The sequence below is a fragment of the Neopsephotus bourkii genome, unplaced genomic scaffold, assembly GCF_033783945.1.
Source record: "Neopsephotus bourkii isolate Nb327-2 ecotype Australia unplaced genomic scaffold, CSIRO-AGI_Nbou_v1 NB_1053, whole genome shotgun sequence".
NCBI classification, from domain to species: Eukaryota; Metazoa; Chordata; class Aves; order Psittaciformes; family Psittacidae; genus Neopsephotus; species Neopsephotus bourkii.
The window spans coordinates 1152001-1173256 of NW_026901542.1; the positions used below are offsets into that span (position 1 = coordinate 1152001).

Below are 21256 nucleotides of genomic sequence, written 5' to 3' on the forward strand. Positions count from 1 at the left end.
CCTCACCCTGTGCTACGGGACCGCCCGTCCCGTCTCCCCAGTCCCCTAAGACCGCGCACTCCCTGCAGCCAGGGCTGCGGGCTGGGGGTCCCCTTCACCCCCCTCTCAGCTCCCCGCGGCCCCCAGCGCTGCCCCTCACCTGCTCCTGCTCCCGCTCCCCTCATCCCCTCCCTCACTTCTCCTCTCCCGTCACGGTTCCCCTCGGGGACGCGCTCGCTAGCTCGCGCGCGCGCACGAGTGACATCACCCCTGCCCAATCAGCCGCCGCCGCTCCCCGCGCCCCGCTCGGCCCCGGCGGCCCTGCGCGCGAGGCGGGGGAAGAGGAGGGGGGGGGGGTGCGGGGCGCGCGCGCGGGCGGCTGTCAGGCAGCGCGCGGTGCCGTACCTCGCCGTGCGGAGCCCAGCCCAGCCCAGGTGTGCGCGGCCGAGGCGGGGCGCCGCGGGGTGACAGCCCGGCTGCGCGGCAGCGCTGACAGGTACGGTACGGTACGGTATAGCACGGTATATAGCAGAGTATAGCAGGGTATAGCACGGCTCGGCTCGCTCCGCAGCGGCGTGTCTCTCCCCACTCCCTCCCCCGGCTTTGCGCAGCGGGGTCCCGCTCTAAAGCGCGAGTAAGAGCCGCAGCGGTGCTGCCTTCTCCTGTGAGGGGAGAGGGCAACCCCAGGTGGTCCCGGGGAGGGGGCCTCCCAGCGGCGGTGAGTGAACTTTACCGGTGCGGCCGGGGGAGCTCGGGCAGGTGGTGGCGATGGGGGGGCTGCGGGCGGCGCGGCCCCACACTCGGCGGCTTGGCGGAGTGCCCTGAGTTCCCCGCTCACGGCCAGCGGGCGGTACCGGGCCTGGGCGGCGGGCCCCGCTCCGGTGAGGCGGCCGGGGGCGGCTGTTACGCGGAGCTGGTGGTGGTGGTGGTGATGGGGAGCTGCCCCCTCCCGGGGAGCCTGCACACTGCAGTCGGGATTACTTCTGTCGTGTCGTGTCGTTCCCCCCCGCCCGCCCCGAGCCGGGCTGCCGAAAGTGGGACGCCTTCCGTGGATAATCCTTTCGCGAATGCGGTCCCTTCGCCACCGCTGGTTTGGCGGGGGGAGCCGCGGGCTGCCGAGCTCCGCCGGTCGCGGGAGGGGCTGCAGGGATAACCGTGTTCCCGGTGTCTTTGGTTCCTGCTGGCGCACCTATGCGTTTTGGCAGCGTGTGGAAAGATGTATAGGTACCGAGTTCTTCCAGCGCATCGTTTCAGGAGCGCTGTTGCTGCGCGGGTTGTCTGCTAGAGCATCACGCCCAGAGGCAGCCAGGCTCATCTGCTTGTTCGCATTTGGAGTGTATCTAATGGTGATCAGCTAGAAAGGGATAGTTTGTTGTTTTTTTTTCACTACTTTTTTCACTACACCTTCCTGGAGTAGAAATAACAGCATTTCACTTTGTTTTCCCCTTGTGAAACGCTAATTGCGCTTCTTGCCTGTGTCACTTTCCCGTAAAAGGCAGTAATTCAGGGCGGCTGTAGTAACACCTGCTGGCGAGAACAGAAATACCACTTGCGGACACTGCCGTGGATGAGCTCTGCTAAAAAAAATCACCTGAAGGGACTGGGCGAGCCCGTGATGCTGTGCCTCAGCTGCGAGCTGAGTGAGGGGCTCTTCAACAGTTCCGTCCTCTTTATGAAGCGCTGTTTAACTCTGCTTATAAAACCTACCAGAGATAATCTGTGCAGTTAATCAAGTATGCTCCATTTAGTAATGAAAGTAAACTATGACCTGTGAGCTACCAGGGTTTTCAGTTGTTATTGCATAAAAGCACATGAAAAAAATATTTAAAGGGGTCTTCAAGGGTTTAAAAATAAACCATTATGTAATTACTGGTGTATACAAGTTAGGGAAAAAAACAACCTAAAACTGCAGCCACCTGTGCAGAGGTGGCTGTATCCAAGGAGGTGTTAACAAATACACTTTACTTGGTACTGGTCTTTTGTATAAAATTGCTTTTAAACCAGTAAAAAACAATGAACACAACTTGGCATTGCATAAGAGCAGGGGAGAGCTTTCTGAAATAACCTAAAGTTATAAAAATTCTCAGTTCCTTTCTCTTCTGCAATTAGTAACTTTTAAATGTAGCTCTTGTAGTGCAATTACTGTACCAATCCCTGTAAAAGGATGATCTTTTGCCCACATTGTATAAATATTAACGATTGACCAAATTTCCTTAACTAAGTAATGTTGCAGAAGCCTGTTGGTAGAATAGAGCTTTTGTTTGTTTCTTTACATTTGAATGTGTACTATCAACATCAGTTGCTTATTTTTAGTATTTGTGTTTAGTGATAGTTGACTTTGCATCAAGATATACCTTTTCCATCCTTAAATTCTGGAAAAAGTAAAACTAAACAGCTACCCCAGACACTCCTGTCCTTGTCCATGTATATTGTCTACAGTGCTGTTCTAAACCAGCAAGAGATTTCCAGTTTTACTTCTGATAGACACCAAAATGTAATGCAACCTCAACCTGGCTGTATGATAATGCAAAGAACTTGATGCAAGATTCTGTTAAATCAAGTACCTAAAACACCTTCTGTAGAAGAATTCCCACAATATTAAGGTTATGGAACAAAGAGTTTCTAAATGGCTTTTTGAGCATGTTTTTCTTATTCAGTCTTAACTACATGATCATATAATCTTTTTTTTCTAGAGGAGCCCTGTCTCATTCAGTGCATGGGATGGATGGAGCTCACTTGACACAATTCAGTAGCTTTCATTGATCACTGTGTGAGCCCATAATTTATTTACACCACACCACTCAGCTCTGCTTTGAAGATAGAACTGATAACATTTATATGGACTTTGCTAAAGCACTTATCATCCTGTGATCAGAATGCCTAGCAAATAATCATTAGTTTACCAAACACTATCTAAGATGAGACAGGACTTTTACAGATAGTGAACAGAGGAACAAAGAGGGTTAGATGAAAAGTGTTAGTACATTTTTGGTATCCAATTTGAAATTTCTACAATTCTTGTACATATGATTGCTCAAATTACAACTGTTGCTGCTTTTAGTAAATCCCGAGTACTCCACACATCTGTGAATTTAGCTGCAGAGTAGGTGGGAGAAAGAGAAATCCACAGTAAATTCATAGTTAAACTAGGGAAATTTTGGGTTAAATGCTGTGCATGACAGTAAGAAGAATGGGGGAAGCCACAGAAGAGAGGTCTTGTGACATATTACAGAACCCCTGTCCCTTTTTCCTTCTGCAAGCCATGCTGCATTCACTACACATATTCCTGTTCTTCAGTAGGCAAGACAAGAGTCCTACCTGCATTAGGTTCTGTATCATCTTCTGTGCATGCTCATCCCATGCACTAAATGAGGAGAGGTAAGTTTGAAGAAGCAGTGCATGTTTACTTAAATAGTGTATAAAAATGGACATACTCAAGCGAAGTGAATTATGGTTACAGAGACAATGGTGTTTGCCATTTTACAACTTTTGAGTGGTTGATTTAGTAACTTTAATAATATTCTTTCATGTCGTCTGTAGGGTAAAATGTGCGTACATGTCCCTGTGTATTTTCTTAAAACCTAGAAAATTAAACTTAAGGGAACTAAAAAAACTCCAAACCCAAACAAGCCAAGAAAACAGAAAATTTTCAACTCTCAAAGTAAATTTCTTTTTGTGTTGCTGTATTGAACCCACAATGGCTATTAACAGGATTGGAAAAGCTGACTCCTATGCAAAAGCTCTTGAACTTCTAGCTTGGAGTGATGGCATCATGAGCATGCAGTCTCTTTTATACACTAGAGGTAGAGCAGAATGGCATGGTTTGTAGTGCATTTGCACAGGTACTTCTAGTAGTGGAAAAGTGGTGACGGACTCAAGTCCTTTCTACTCTTTAGGTTTTAGAGAAAATATATCGTGGTGAATGAGGACTCTTTTGCCACTCTTCTGCAAGCACAGTCCTTTTCACTCTAATGCTTTATATGCATCCTTATCCACCTGTAGCCAGTCTTAGTCTTCATTTTTTAGGTGTTCATGGTCTTGACTATTCCAAATTTGTCTTAGCGTCTTGCCTCAGTCAGTCCCATTTCTCCTCGCTTTTTTGACTTTTCAGCAGCATTCCTTCCATTTATTTTTCTTTATTTCCAGGAGTCCTCGTCTTGATTTGCCGTATCTGTCCAGTCTACTCTCTTTCCTGTCTCCAGTCACTTTTACTGTGCTTTTATCTGACGTTGGTCTCACTCTTGATAGACTGTAAAGTGGCTTTTGTTCTTCTGCAATGAAACAACACAGTAATTTCTTCTAAGAAGTTGGCTAGGTTGTGGTACAGTTTTAGAGATACAGTAAAGAGCATAGTGTTAACTCAAAGCTTGGCTATATTAACAGCTTCAAACCATAGTCACTGAAGTTTTTGAAGTAAAAAGATGCTTTTGAGGAAAGAATTAAAAATTGATGTGTCTTTCTCCATTGTTCCTTTTAAAAAATTTGAACTCAAATTTAAAAAAAAAATTTGAATGAATTTTTTAAAAAATTCAGTTTTAACGTTTGAAAATAAAAAAAAAGAATTTGTGTTTCTATAGATGCATTGGCAAAAAGAAAGGACAGACAGGACACTGACTTTGGCAAAGTTGTAAGTAGTAATAAACATTAGAAATGCTGAGTAACTTAAATAGTCGTAATTATGAAGGGACATCGGCAATTCTGACTGGAGCATATACTGTATTTTTGCTTAACTCTGATTAGTTTTGGAGGGTTCTGGGCTGGTAAATAACAGATGATTTGGGTTTGGTTTGGTTTATAACTTGGAGTGTTGTTTTTTGTTTTTTTTGGGGGGGTGTTTTTGTTTGGGTTTTTTTTTTTCCATTTTATTTAAGGTTATTTAAGTTTGTTACAGCTATTTTAGAGAAATACTTGCAAAGGGATGTAAGCCTCTCATTGAATTGAGATCTGAATGAAACTGTGACTGTTGGAGTTATCACTGCAACGTAGTAGTTGGTTTGTATAAGGTAGTCCTTTTGATGTGATAAAAATACTATCTGCAATAGCTTAGTAGCTCTCATGTCTGAAATGAGGGTCACAGATGAGTTATGGCTTGTACCACAGACTGAATATTAAAATTAATGTGAGACAGTGTGTAAAAGCATTTTCATATCTGTGGAATCTTCTTAAGATGACATATGAACAGTGCAGTTTGAAATGAAGAAATATAAATACACGTTTGACAAGTTCTTTGCTTTTATTTATGTAATGCTTTTATAATTGACACATACTGGCCAGATTATGTGTTGTTACCATAGAAAAGGTTAACTTGTACCACAGAGATCATGATTTAGTCATGGGATGCATGTTCTTTTAATAGTTTTATTGGAAACATCCCGCTTTACCATAGACAATTCAATTTTCCGCAGTTTACCAAAATAGTTGAATACAAGTGCAACTATAAGTTGCTGTTGATTCCTGGTCAAGCCAATATGCAAAGATGTGAGGCATATATTAGTTTCTGCAGGAAATTGTTTTTCCTACCCTTAAATTTGAGTAACGCACTTCAGCTTCACAACTGCTAAATTTAATTTGTAAAAATCAAGGCAAGATGCTGATATGTACAGTCAAACATCGGAAATGGCTGCTCAGAGAACTTGTGCAGTTTCCCTTTTAGAAGTTTTCATGGCTCAAATCGATAAAACCCCTGGCTCAACTGATCTGATGTCTTAGCTGACCCTGTTTTAAGCAGGAGATTGTGCTACACAATCTCCTGACATCCCTTACAACATGGATTGTCCTATGACTTTTTCCTGTCATTCTCTAAAAGGGAGAAATATCAATATGCAGTCTGAACAGTACTTCCTGAAAGAGGAGGGATAGCTGTGCCAGCAGACAAAAGATTTAGTGCCTGAATAAAATATTTAATGTTAGAGATTGCATTAGTATTTTTTGTAGTTTTCATTGGTAATTGTATTTAAATACACCACTAGATTTGCTGTGTGCATTAGGTAGGCTTGATGTTGTATTATAAGTCTGTTTTATGGGAGATAATAGCAGGATTCAGTAGCTTGGTCAGTTAATGTGGGTAGGTTGTAATGTGTGGCAGTACTTCAGTAATGATACCTCTTCAGTTTCATTAGAAGAGAGGGTCCCTTTTATTAATACAGCTGATTTACATTTTGTAACATTTTTCAAACAATATCTCACACACTTAATCTGAATGTAAGTATTTAAAGCATACACTGGATGTTGGTAAGTGAACAGGCTGCGAATGTTGTCTCAATCTTGTACCTAGTTAAGGTGCTAATCCTTCTGGGAATTATAAGTGCTTGCTGAATGAGGGAGATAACTAGGTGTCCTGTCTCGAGCAAAGTGATGAGACAACAGGAGAGTGATGGTTCTAACATGTCAGCTGCAGTGAGATGGGGAATTTCGGATTTACCACAACTGAGAAATAAGTCTTTGTAATTTTAAATTTCTATGTTCTTTAAACCCAATGATTTTTGGGAATGCCTGTTTATAATTCAGTTTATAGATGATGCATTGGTGGCTACATCTCTTTTTTTTTAAAAGCTATCTTGATTCTATTGATATAATAAATTCACCTTTCAAGTATAGTTTTGTTTACATATTCTCTGTCCTTCAGGCTTTTCATGTTCAAGCCTAATCACAGCTTTGGAAAAGTGAAATAATTTACTTTGCATCTTGCGTGAGAAAATAGAAGCAGCCTTTACCCTAAATAATGAAGAATTAATGAAGACTTCCTTCTGGATAGCTGGATTTCCAACTAGCATGCTTTCTTTGAAACCTGAAATAAAGCTGACTTTGTTTCGATAAAGGCGGTCAGTTGTCTTGCCAGCTACTCAGTGGTTAGACTTAAAATGGTGTTGAAAAGCAATTAAATGTCTCTATGTTAAAGATCAAAACTGTATCTTCCTTTACCAACCATTATTAGTGAACTTCTAAAAGTGCCTGGTAGAATGACTTACCTGTTGATAAGGCTTGCTGTTTCTAGAAGACTCTCTGCTGTTGCCAGTAAGACTTTCAGCTAAAGTATTACATTTTTTCACTATGAACATTTTTTATCAAAGCAAAAAGAGAATAATGAAGATTAAGATAAATGACAGCAGACAGAAATATACATTTTCTGTGTTCTGTATTTCTTGTGACAAATAAGGCCATCACTCTTTTGTACTATTGCCAGAAGCCCAGCTCTCCTTTCATCAGCTGTCTACAGTTTAGGTCTTTCATAAAAATGAACTTTAGGATATTGAACAGTTTCCACTACAGATTTTCATTATAAAGGAGCTCCAAGGGACACCAGCTGCTGTTGAAATAGATCTTGGGAAGCCAGAAATTCTGAAATGCTCCTTTTCCCCTGCTTCTTTTCACTTTCTTTGCTCTCTTTGCTCCTCCTGCATGTTATTACACATTTTCCCCCCTGACTTTTCCTGACCTTGTAATTTTTCAAAATTTATTTAACATATTCATGTTTTAAAAAAAAATCTAGTTCTTCCACTTACAGTAGATATAGCAGTGATATTCCTGGAGAAGGCAGAATCAGGCCATTACAATGGGAAATTATACTACGGCTTAACTGTCCTGGGTTGTTTTGGAAAGTCATGAACTAAAGACAGATTAATGTGAAAGTTCAGCATTATCTGAGCTTAAAAAATTATGTATGGATTTCTTTCAGATTGCTTTTATTTCTTGCTTGACTCTTTATAGAACACAGCAGAACTGTGCCAGCTATGGAAAAAAAACCCCAACCATTAAAGAATAACTAGTGGAATAGTGCTAAGTTGACTTGGGTTCTGAACAACTGGGGTGATGGATCAGTTATACTTTGTTTAAACATCTTCCATTGTAGTTTTGCATTAGGTCTTATCAGATGGATACTTTGGTTTTGTGGTGGTAGGGTTCTTTTGGTTTTGTTTGTTTGTTTTGGGGTTTTGTGTGTGTTTTGGTGGTATTTTTGGTTTGTTTGTTTTGTTTTGTGTTTTTTTGTTTAGGGGGATTTTTAGGTCAGTGTAGTCGGAGTTATAGAGGGAATGCTGAATGAGTTTTGGCTCATCAACAAGTTCATTGCCTCTTTCATTTCTTGATGTTGATCTGCCCCATTGAAAAGTAGATTTTTGCAACACTTCCTGATTCATTAAGTGAAAAATTGCAGTATATGGTGAATAATTCCTATCACAAGTAATTTATCTTGTCTTTTTATAAACATTTTATCTGTTTAAGCCTAGTATTAGGAGCTCGTATTTATAAAATAAGAATCTGGAAATCATCAATAAATACTAATTAAAAGAGTAAAAAATGCATAATGGAAAAAATACAATGTCATTTGACACATTGATCTGGCCTAATTCAGTCACCATTACATTAATTTGTATATGTACACAAACATACCTATATGCATGGTGTTTTATTTTTCTGCATTGCACTTATATTTGTCTGAAGGTCAAGGTCTGATAAAGAAATACCCCAAAAATAATGAAAGGAAAGGGAAGCAGATAATCTCAAGTAGAGAGATTTTTAAGAAATGAGTTTAGAAGTTATTAATTGCATGATTAGAATGTCAGTGTAAATAGTACTTTGAGTTATTTGCATAGTATTAATGACATTAACAAGAAAAATAAAGTATACTTACTTGATAATGGACGCTTTTTATTCTTCTAGAGACCTTCCCCAATATATGCAAATATGAGTCATTACTTGAGGGATTTTTGTGAACTGAAGTATCTGTTCATCTTCTTGGATAAAATCATATTGGGTAAGAATCAGGAGCAAAACCAGTGCAAACTCTTCCTCTGCAGTAGTGGAGTGGTTAATTGTCTAAAAAATATTAAATTCCTTTTTGTTTTCAATGTGATGGTTATCTGTGTTTTATTAACTAAGAACACTTGAGATGACTAAAGGGTTTTGAATGAAAAAGGCTCAATTGTATTTTCATTACCAGCAATTTGCAGGTTCATTTATTAGGCTGTGTGATTACAGAATATGATTTTTGGGGCATGTAGGAAAGTCTGAAGAAAGATTAGGTTGTACTTATATATATAGGTGAGATGCAGAAAAAGATAAATCCGACTAAACCAAGTATTTGGTTTTGTGGAAACGGGAGTTTTGAATTGGCTGTTCAGAATGACAGTCTTACAGAAACTTAAGGGCATAAAGAAAGTTTTGTAGTTAGAACAGCCCCAGGTTTGTGATAAAGCACAGCTGTTCCCATTTCCGCTCACATTCTTTTACTGTAATACATTCTGTGGGTTCTGTACAGACCAGCTGACCCAGTCTTAAATGTGGCTGAACCATAAAACCTGTTTTGTCTCATTTTGTGAGATCTTACTTGAAGCGTTCAAAAGATATAAAGACTTTTTTCTTTGGAGTGATTAACTCCAGTCCAATGTGACATTTGTGTCTGAAGTCATAGAGCTTCATATAATTCAGACTGCCTATGCATATACGAGAAGGAAGCAGAGAGGCTTAGGCTTTCTTTTTTTAACTAGGACAACTCTGAAAGAGCCATACTTCAGACTATTGCCATATACTTACATGTTGGCTGAATTTTATTTACAACTATACAGCAAGCTTTTGTTGCCTGCTATTTTTTAGGAGTTTGTTAGCTGACCTTATCCTTGGCAATGTTGCTAACTCTCAGTATTTAAGTTGACAACGATTAGATAAAGCCTTCAAATAGTCACTAAGGTGTTGCATGTATGGGGTTTTTGTTTGGTTTTGTTTTTAAAATAACCCCAAAGACACAAACAAAACACAACAAACCCCATTTCACACCAAGCACTCTTTTTCCACTTCTATGCTAATGTATACTGGTACTGCCATGCTGAGAGAAGAAAGGAAAATGTGGAAGGAATATATGTGCTTTTTTGGCCACTGTCAAAAATTCTAATGTACCAATGGGAACATGTCACAATTTACTTTTGTGTTATTATTTAATACATTCAAAGCACCTATGTTACCTTATGTTACAGCACTAATTAGCTTTCAGACATTCCTTGCCCATGAGCTTAAAGAAAAACTGGTGGATTTATATAAGTACGGTGAAGGATATGAAGCACCTTGAAATATAACTTTAATTTCAGTGGTTTGGCAACTGTCTCTAGACAGCCCTTTGCTCAGGTCAGCACACTTTTAGGTAGAACTGTTTGGATATTTGTTTGTGACTGTCAAAACTAAAGCACTCCAAACATGTGGTATATTCTTGGCCCATTTTTAAAGGATTTTTTGTGGTTAATGAGGTATTAATCCTTTTTTATAGACACTGAATCTCTCCTATGAAAGGGATAAACATTTGTTGTGTGGGTGCTAGCTAGATACTGCACTGTTTAATGGGTTGCGCAAGCAGCCAAAGAGATGTTATTTAGCAGTTTGACTTTGAGCTGTAATGTAAGATAACAAAATAATACAAAGGGAAAAGTCTTTATCTGTATAGCTAATAAACTAAATTTTGGAAATTTTGTTTTACCATCAGTTTACCTTCATAAAACGTAAGTCATCATTCCAGAGAGTCCAGGAGCTAAAATTCTTGCCTGCTCCAGGAGAATCAGGTACATGTTCTCAGTAATTTTTTGCTTGTCACTTTGTCTTACTCATCTGAAAATTTTGAACACAGAAACACAGAACACAGAATTCAGTAAGGTCTTTCCAGGGTTAAACATAAGTGGATGTTGCTGAATGCTTTAGTATTGTTTGTGCTCATGCTTGCCTCTGAATTCATGGCCCATTAAAAATCGGAAGCCTGGCTTTCATCCTGGGTTATTCTTTCATCTTCCCTGGAAGATCTCTTGGTGATCTGTGGAGAACTCCCTGACTAAACCTGATCTCCCTTCTAGGGGTAAGCAGCGATGGGAAGTTGGGTCAGGCAAGGTAATAGTTAATGACTGTGAAAACACGTCTTAATTTGCCTAGCCTGTTCTGTACAGTCTAAAATTGTCTGCATGAGCTTAAATTCACGTGAATGATGTAAAATAGTCTGATTGTGCCCTAGTTTTTATTAGGACCATTAATAAGTTTACTGACTGTGTCTCAAAACCAAAGTAATCTTAGATTTCAGGAGGTAGTAGGAGCACAGCCACTTTTTGTATTCCTGCAGTTGTCATGTTAAGCCCTTCAAGATTTTTTGAATTTGGAACAGAATTACCCGTGAAATTATCTGCCTGCTTAGAGGTAGTTGTCTTTCAGACTTTGCTTACATCAAAGGCACCCAAGGCTAGAGGAACTGACTAGGTGAACATGCTTGCTGTTAACTGAATAGTAACTTTAGATCAGCAGCAGCTCAGAAAGTTTGCCAGGCCAGAATTATGGGTTCAGCTGATCTCAGGACATAATACGGAAATCCAACATGTAATTAAGAGTTTGAACTGTAAGCCTGCTGTCTCTAAAAAACCGTAAAAAAATATAGAAAGATAAGACAACTGTGATACCAGAAAAGGACACATTTGCTTGTAGGGAGTATGGGAGCATATAATCAAATCAAAGATGCAAATCGATATAGCAGGATTATTATTTTTAATCATTATGTGAATATTTACTAGAAAAATCTGAAAATTTAATTCAGGCCAAACGATCCCAGAAACTGCTTGATGATTAAATATACCGAAACTATGGACTGTGTTTTTTAAAACCTTTCAGTTTTGCATGCACAAACCACCCAGTTTTTAAAGTATTTGTAGTTGAGTTGTTGTTGTATTTTAAACAGTATACTTCATAGCATACTACAGACTTTTTTGCTTGCATTTGTGACTTACTGTGTATAATTAGACCACTTCAGAAGGATGAATCATAGTCTGTCAATTAATTTTGGTTTGTATTTCAGTTAGTTTGTAGGAAGAAAGGTACACTTACAAGGGTGAGCTTTTTAGTTGCAGAGATTTGCATTATTGCAAGCAGATGAGTAGGAACATCTGTATTCTTGTTTTTCAGTCAGTCAAACCTAGAAGGCTGCCTCAGAAGATAGCTGAAAGCAATGAAGGAATCCTTTATAGATCAGTTTCTTAAATTGCTCATCTAGAGCTTTGGGTTTAAATATTTTCTCAGTTCAGTGTGATGTAAAAGCAGACATATTTGTTGCAGACTTTTAGAAATATTCTCTTATGTTTTTATAGACAGTTGCAAATAGTGGGGGTTTTGTTTGTTAATCCTGACTGCAGAAGTGTGTATAAACATTACTGTGTCTCTTTTTAATCTTGGTTTAGTGACAGTTGGCAGGTGCTAGCTTCCAACAAGTGAGAGCTGTAAGCTGCACAGCTTGGTAATTGGCATAGAAGTTGGGTAAGGAAATGCCTCCTTCTCTTCTTCTACAATACAGTCTTTTTAAGACAAGTTCTTTTTCTTCTCCTTTTCCAGAGAAAATCAGCCATTATTCTTTTTTTTTCCAAGAAAGAATGCATACATGTAGGGAGCAGGAGGAAAAAGTACTTGTCTTGAGAATGGCTTGTGTTTTGCTGAACCAACTAAGAGTTGACAGCTCAACTGTCATTTTGAAAACCAGGCTAAGCATGTTTGAAAGTTAAAGTGGTGCCATTTGGGAAAAATTTTAGGGGTACCTGTGTGAAATGAATGAAAAGTGATAATCGTGTGCAAGGAAAAGAAGTCAATTTGCAGTTATACAGAGAATGGCTCGTTTTTCTTTTCGCCCCTCTGTTAAAAATAATATTTCTATGCCATGCATCCGAAAAAAAATGATTCTTTGCTCCTTTTTAATGCCTGCTTACTGGAAAGTGAGGAAGAAAAGTTCTCTTTCTGCTAATTAGAGGAGAAAATATTATTCTGAGATACTGTTGCAAATTATTTCTATCACAAAGATGATTCATTAGGAATATGTGAATATGTTACAAATTAATTTTAATTGAGGAAGCACTCTGTGTGTCACTCAGGACCACGCTGCTGTACAAACATACTTTCTATGAATAGCAATAATAAGGTCCATTAAGCAGGTAAAGAAACCTGGTGAAAGACTCAAAGTGAAAATGCTGTAGTTAAAATCATTAAGGCATGTGTGGAAAGCACAGGAATATCTTGGCATCCTCCTTTAAATGCAGGGTACAAGCAATTTTCTTTCAAGAAATACATGATTCTTGTGACATGAATAACTGTTCTTTATATAATATTTCTATTTGAAGCCATTTAGGAATTTCTAAGAAATATAAGTCTTTACTTTTTGTTAAAACCAATGTATTTATGTATGTTGCTGACTGCAAAGGATTTATCCTGAAAATGGTATCAGCAAATGCTACATTCTCTTTGTAACAATCTCTGACTTAATGTGTTTCATGTTCTAAGTCTGTACAACTTTGGTGTCAATACTATATTCCCTCTTAAGCCTATATGACAGTTGCTACTTTGAGTTAGAGAATCAGTGTTATTTGAAATAAGACACTGTCCCCCTTTTAGCAATAAAACATTGATACAGAGATTAAGCGACTTATTTTGTTTATACTATGGGTTTGTAAATATACAGTATAGTACATCTGTGTTTTAATATCACTTGAAGGTTGTTAATTACTTAAAAAAAGTAATGTATTGACAAATACAATTCTTAGCAGTGTTGCCAGTTCAGACTTCACAGATGATTTAGCAATGAGGCGTATGTAATATGAGTTACTTTTGTTGTTTCTTTATTTAATATTTTTATTTTTTAAATGGAGCAATAGTGGAGTTCATGGTGAGTTGTTTTGCAGGATTTTACTGCTGAAGGACATTTAAAAGTGTATTTTGCTTCTAACAGTTATTGAAGATTTTGGCAGTGTGTATGGGTACAAATTGCATTGCACTTCAAGGCAGAATTACAGAATCCACAGAAATCTGGCATTCAGTGAGCCTAAAGGTGTCCCTTCGTGCATCAGATACAAGATCTGAGCTGATAATGTCTTGGAGTTCGTAGTACCTTTCCTTCTTGAGAAAGGTCTTAATAAAGCATTTTTTTAGGTATATTTTCAAATACAGCATAAATCATATGAAGAACAAAACCACATGTGTTAAAATATACATTATTCTGCAAGTATTGTAATTCATGTCGGGGTGTATAGGAGATGGGGTCCTGATCTCATTTAAAGTATCTAAACGTGCTTGTAAATTCTCTGTCACTGACCTGTGAAACATTTTTCTGAACTTTCTTTCAATCTTAGCTTTATATTTGGAATGGAACTGTCATCAGTTTGAGTTTTGAATGTTCTTTTTGTATTCTAATGTACTTCTATGGAGGGCTTGTTCTTTGCTCCACTGAGACCAAGTTCCATCCCATTTTCTACTTTTTACAAAAAAGTAATGAAAAACAAGTTACGTCAAATGCATTTCATGACAATTTTCTCTAACTTCTTTTGTGCCATTCCAAAGGCAAATATATGTGTTAGAGGGAATAATTTCTGCAGAATTAGCCATGTTTATTGCAAGTTTGTGCTTCCCCTTTCTCAGTCAAAAACATTAATAACTTTTTTCCCATCTTACCAGACTTTTATAATTCAAAATTCTGCTTTTGAAGCTTGTGTTACTGTGAAACCTTATGGTTGATGCTGAAAATTGAAAGAAGTTAAATCTAGTGTTTACCATAACTTTAAAGTACAGTGCACCCTTTGCAGGTTTTGTAACTCCTACAAAGAAATATGAGAAAGCATTATGGATTTCCGCTGTGATTAGCTGTGAAAATTAGCATGTGTGAGCTGACATTAATCACACATGTGGAACTATGCATTGGGAATAATTTAACTGACATCAGGGGAGTGGCACTGACATAAAACTGATTTTAATGAACTTTATCTGCAGACAACTTTGAAGATGAGGAGTCATTTACATAACATCTGATTTTGTCCACAGAAAAGTACATTAATTACGCTTTTAAGCTGCTATTAATTGGACAGCTCTTGAAGTACTGTTTGTTCACTGCAAGTAAGATGAAAAGACCTGACCTGGAAATGTAAGAGCACTAAAATTACAGTTCTGTTAATGCTATTTAATACTGTTCTATCAGCTACTTTCATTACATAAAATTCTTGTCATATATTATATTTCTATGTGCCTGAACAATACATAAACCCTCTCCTAAGAGTATCCCCTTACAGCCTACTGTCTTAACTGGTTGAAGGTGTAGGTACCTATGTATGTTCTTTGGCAATGTTGCCAGTAGATTCTACAGAGCATATAATGGCCATATCCCGTCAGATGTTCTCTGACATCTTTCAATGTAGTATCCTATTGATTTCCATGGATATGTATGTAGAACAAGGATGCAATTAAGTTTATAGCTTTGCCAAAGCCATTTCACTAGCTCTGTTGCATATGTTGATTTGGCTGCAAATGGCATAATGTATTTGAAAAAAGAGTTTTTAAATGCTGCTTCTGATCTAATACATTTTGTTTCTGGTGCTTCCTAAAGGCATTTCAAATGCTTCAGAATGTGGATAAATTTAGATTGTACTTTTCACCTCTGAAAAACTTGAATCTCTCATAACTGTTGGCATTGGGCGTCAAGCTAGTTAGATTTACCTTTGTATAAGTCAGTTATTTCCCTGCTTTTGGGTGCATAAGCATTTCATATATCGTTTAGATACAGATTGCAACATACAGCAATGTATTAATTTAGTTTTGAGACTCCTAATTACCTGAATATTTCATTTGGCTCTGATATGTAGCTTCGAGCATATTGGCTGCAGAGTGTTCACTTGATGGTTTCACTATATGGGGTTGTCAATTTTATGTGATGAAGAGTTCAGTAATTATGAAGGCATTCCATAGTTTATAACTCTGCAGTGAATTGTGAATTACATTTTTCTTTTAAAAAATCTAATTCAGGTTGTTTAAGAAGCACTAAACTGTATTTTTAAATAGCATATTTATAACTCTGAGTCTTGAGATAATTTTCTAAGAATCTGCAAGTCAATTAGACAATTAGTTTTAATGAAAGTTAACTAAAAACTGTGTTATCACAGGAAATTACTGTCTGTGTTTATGTTCCTTTGTTTCCATTTCTGTTCTGTATGATTATGGTAATGTAACTAAGCAGTTTGAATTTGTCACCACTGTTAATATTGACATGTTATGTATATAAATATTTGAATACTTCCATTCATAGTAAGTAAAAATTAAGGTTATTATTTTAGAATCATAGAATCATTTAGGTTAAGAAAGTCATTTAAGATCAAGTCCAACATTAATGCAGCATTGACAAGTCCACCATTAAACCGTGTCCCTGTGCACCACATCCACATGTCTTTAAATACCTCCAGGGATGGTGACTCAACCACTTCCCTGGGCAGCCTGTTCCAATGCTTGACAGCCTCCTACACTGAATGTTTTTTGAACAGCCAGTCTAACCCTCCCGTGGTGCAACTTGAGGCCATTTCCTCTTGTCCTGTTGCTTGAGAGAGTTGATCAACACCCACGTTTCAGGTAGTTGCAGAGAGGAATAAGGTCTTCCCTTAAGCAGGACCTCTCCAGTTAGCCAGATCTGCTGATAAATGATGGAAGGTGGTTCAGTGAGCACTTCCACCACCTCTCTTGGCACCCTTGCATGTATCCCATCTGGTCCCATAGACTTGTGTGTGACTCAGTAGTGTAGCAGATCATTAACCATTTCCCCTTGGATTATGGGGGCTTTATTCTGATCCTTGTCTTCCAGATCAGGGGGTGGGTACCCAGAAAGCCACTGTGTGAGTAAAGACCAAGCTTTCAGGTATTTCAACCATTCTCATATTGTTATTTCTTAATGAACCTCAAGGGAAAAAGTAGTGGCTGTCATATACTACATAGTAGCTGTGTTCCGCTAAACTTGACTGGTATGCAAACATAATGCTGGGTATTTGGGACTGGGTAAGGAAGAAGGTTGTTGGTAGATTTCATTTTTTTTATAGATAGTTTTATAATATTTTTGAACTTCAGTTGCTGGTAACAGTTCCTCATTTCAGTGTAGTCACTCTGCTTTCTTCTAACTCTTTTTGTATGAGTTATTCATCCTAAAAGTTTTTGTCCTCATTTTTGCAATCATTAAGGTGCAGCAAGTGAGTAAAGAGAGGCAGTGTTGTATTTTCAAACTGCATACTCAGGTTATTTGTTCATTTGGAATAGAATTGGATATGTTGCTTATGAATGAGTAAGGTTTGAGGTGGAAAAAGAAAAGCATGTTCAAAACAGCTTTGGAATACCTATTTCATGGCTCTTTGAGTTAGTTTGAATATTGAAATACATGAATAGATCAAGGGAACGAATGATAATTTCCCAGACGATTTCATCTGCTGCTTGCCTGAGATGCAATACATTCATTTTGATAAAAAGCAGAGAGTAATTTTACATTTTTGAGAAGATAAGCTCCTGAAAACTGTAAAAGTTGGTGTGTCCTACTTAAAAAGTAGAAATAATCACCTTAATATCTTGGTTGTATTAAATATAAGTGTGTTAGGATAGGATTTCTAAAATCCTTGTAGTGATCAGTTATTCAACATAATACTTCAGTTAAGGAGCAGTAGAAGAAGAAGGTGACAAAGAACAGTCACCCTGCAAGAGGCTGGTTTTATCCTGCCTTTAAGTGTCAAAATATATTTCTTTGAATGTAAACAGGCTCAACCATGCCAACCTCTTTTTCTTAAAATGCCAACCTCCTTGCTGTTTAATGTGCTTTTCCATATTTTAGTGGAATTACCTGACTGCTCCATTTAATTTAGAAGAACTCTTGAGTCCTTGGCTGGATAAAACACTTTCAGAAGAATTAGGAAGAGCACACTGATCTCACAACTACTGTCTGAACGGTAAAATCTTAATGGTCCTTTAAAAGCAAGTTCTCTTAAACTATTTGCCAGTGTCATTTATCTCTTTTCAGCTGCCCCTGTGGCTTAGCTTAGCTCACAGACGTGCACAGAGTGCTCATCAGATAATCCCTAAAAGACAGTGCTTGTATTTGTTATCTTTCTGGGTACAGTGTTTTATCTCCTTTCAACCCATTTGATACGGGTTTCTCTGGTGTATCATGAGCAATACACTAAGTAATGCCCTAAGATGTTTGGATGGAGGACTGTTAGCATGCTGATTTGACATACTGTATCTTTCCCAATTTCTTCATTTTTTTCCCAGTATTTAAAGCTACTGACAGGTGTAAGCAAACTTTGAATAATTATCATAGGTGTAAAGGAGGAAGAAGTCTACTGAATTTCATTGCTTGATGTCAAGAAAATCTATTTCAGTTTTAATGAATAAGTAATGCTGTTTGGTTGTTGGGTGGAATTTTTTTGTGTAGTTTTAGAATACTCATTATGCTTAATTTTCACTGAGTTCCAGGATTTTGGTAGCTGTTCAAACAAGAGCATTCTCTATCAACACATTCAGACAGATGGTTGACTGTACAATATGTGCAAGTATGTTCTTTTCTCAGGAACTGAATTTCAGCTCGAGCTTTTGAGAGTTGGATATTATGCTCATATTCCCTCTCTGATTCAGGTGCTGATGTGACCCCTGGAGAGTAGTCTTCTAGTTATCACTAGAGGCAGTGAATGAAAACTCTATGATGGAAGAAGTAGGTCAGGTTTTATGTTCTGGTTTTGAGTTTGTCACTAAATGGAGTAATCGAAAAGTGAATTGAAACCTCAGGGCATCATTTGCTGGTGCTGATATTGTCATGAGGAGGAGTTTGACAGGTCAAATTAAGTATATTTTGATTTGATTTCCTTTCATGAGAAAAGAGGTGATGATGTTTCAAAAAGAGTTTGAGTATATTCTGGTCTAACAAAAGTGGGATTTGCCCTTGACTTTTTATTTTCTGTGTAGTTGTGGAATGGTTATTAGTTTATTCATGTCTGAAGAATTTACTTTTATAAAGAGATCTTAATGACTTGGTAAATTCTAGGAAGAATACATTAGAAATAACTTAAAAAACCTGTTGGTATATCTTTCAATCAAAAACCTCCTTTTGCATCTCAGATTTCTCTTACAATAAAAAAAGAAAACATTTTTCCTGGAATGCTGACCAAATAAATTGGAGTGAGCCATCTTAACAACCAAGAGTCTCTTAACAACCAACGCATCTCCCATAGAATCAGAATGGATGCATAATGGTGGTGTTAAAATATTTTACTTCAATTTTTGCATTTCTTTTAAGTATTTGTGTGGAAGATTTAGAAATTTATTCAACCTGCCTTTTTTTAGGAAAAGGGAAGCAATAGGTATGTTTTTTTCAGCTCTTAGGAATGTATTTCTTTTCTACTGAGCACTGAGAAATTAAATTCTGTTTACAGACCTTGTTTGTGGGTTCCTGTGCGATTTAGCAGGAAGTGCCATAAAATTAGGAAATAAAAGTCATAAAAATTAGTTGACTGAAAAAATAATGAGTTATTCCCATTTTTGTCATAAGGATAGTTTAATGGTTTACTTTCCTTTGGAAAAGATGATCAGAGGAGTGTCTGACAAATATGTTTTCCCATGCTAAATTTGTGAACACAAAGATACTAGTCATACATCTGCTTGTTTTAGATAAATGTGAATACATATTATTAAAGATTTTAAATTTTCAGTCATTCCTGATTTTATAACTTGACAAATTTTAAGTACTTTGATTTGAGATCCTCCATCTGGCAGTGCAGGTAGCAGTCATGTCAAATAAATAGATGCATTTTCACCATAGTGTATTGTTACCTAGCAACAAGAAAATCTACTTGTTGAATGACAAGGTTTTTGGTAGCGGGGAGCTACAGGGATGGTTTCTATGAGAAGTGTCTGGAAGTTTCTCCAGTGTATAGCAATGCCAATGCAGCCGGCTCCAAGACGGATCCAAGATGGATCTACCCATGGCCAAGCTTCAGCCCAACAGTGACAGTGGCAGCACCTCTGGGATAACATAGTTAAGAAAGGGGAAAAAAAGCTCTACAACAACCTGAAGCAGGAGAGAGGACTGAGAATCTGTGAGAGAACCAGCCCTGCAAACACCCAGGTCAGTGCAGAAGGAGGGCAAGAGGTGCTCCAGGCACCAGAGCAGAGATTTCCCTGTGACCCTGTGGGAAGCCCATGTTGGAGCAGAGTCATGGCAAGAGCTGTGGCCCCATGGAGGGAGGAGCCCGCTCTGGAGCAGGTTTGCTGCAGAAGGGATCCCCGCACTGGAGCAGCCTGTTCCTGAAGGGCTGCACCAATGGAAGGACTCACACTGGAGCAGGGAAAGAGTGTGAGGAGTCCTCCCCTGGGGAAGAAGATGCAGCCCAGACAACATGTGATGAAGTGACCACAACCCCTCTTCCCCATCCCCCTGTGCTGTGGTGAGGAGAGGAGGCAGAGAAAATTTGGAATAAATTTAAGCAGGAGACAAAGGGAGCATTGAGGGAAGGTGTTTTAAAATTTGGTTTTATTTCTTATTACCATTATCTCATTTGATTGGTAATAAATTAAACTCATTTCCCCAAGCAGAGTTTGGTTTTGCCCATGATAGTAATTGGTGAGTGATCTCTCCCTGTCCTTATCTTGACCCATGAGCCTTTTGTTGTGTTCTCTGTCTCCTGTCCAGCCAAGTTGAGGAGTGACAGAGCAGCTTTGGTAGGCACCTGATGTCCAGCCAGGGTCAATGCATTACATAAACAGTAATATCAGCTGGTTTTTAATCTAATCATCCAAAGGGATTTTAGAATCAAAAAAGACAATAATAGAAGCTTGTTGGGGTGAGGGGGAAGAATTTGAAGATTTAAAAAAAGACCCCACACCAACAACAACAAAAAAATAACCCACAAACAAAGCCCAAACACTTCTGCATACTGCTAATCCTGTATCCCAGCATGGAGAGCAAGCAAATACACGTAACTTAATAATTTAATTTGCCAGTTCTAAACCAATCTAAGGCAACGAGGACAAACCAGGTGAAAAGCATGACAGGAGATTTTTGGTGGTTGCATTATTTGGTAGATATGTACCTATGGTAAGTAGCACTAGTATTTATTGACTGCCACTACCATGTTTAAATGTGAGTTTGAGTACCTGAGTTATGACTTTATACTTATTATAAAGTTATTTTGTTAGAGTGTTAAGCTAGAAGTTATATCAGCTACTAGAAGTCATATACTGCAGTATCAGTGTATACGTTGCAGCACACTAATGGACAGAAATTTGGTACTCTTTGTCGCACATAAATGGCAAGAGATTAAAACACATGCTTCCTAATGAAACGCTGAGCATGTCAGCATGATAGTGTGCCTTACTTTGAGCTGTTCTGCTGTTTTGAATAGTTGTGAAAAAAGATCCCTTAATAATATAATTTGCTTTCTTGTTTAATAGAATAATAGGATTATGGGTTAAAAACCGACGTTACTGATGTGTTTGTTTC

The 21256-nt window shown here is 38.2% G+C and overlaps 1 protein-coding gene across 1 annotated transcript in view; it reads left to right on the top strand.

The window, feature by feature from the left end:
- Positions 1 to 330: 330 nt before the first annotated feature.
- Positions 331 to 21256, top strand: part of CNTN1 (contactin 1) — a 239509-nt gene continuing 218583 nt past the window's right edge. Inside the window, exon 1 of the mRNA XM_061361173.1 lies at positions 331 to 475. The gene's annotated coding sequence lies outside the window, so the exon portion shown is untranslated. The remainder of the gene's footprint in view (positions 476 to 21256) is intronic.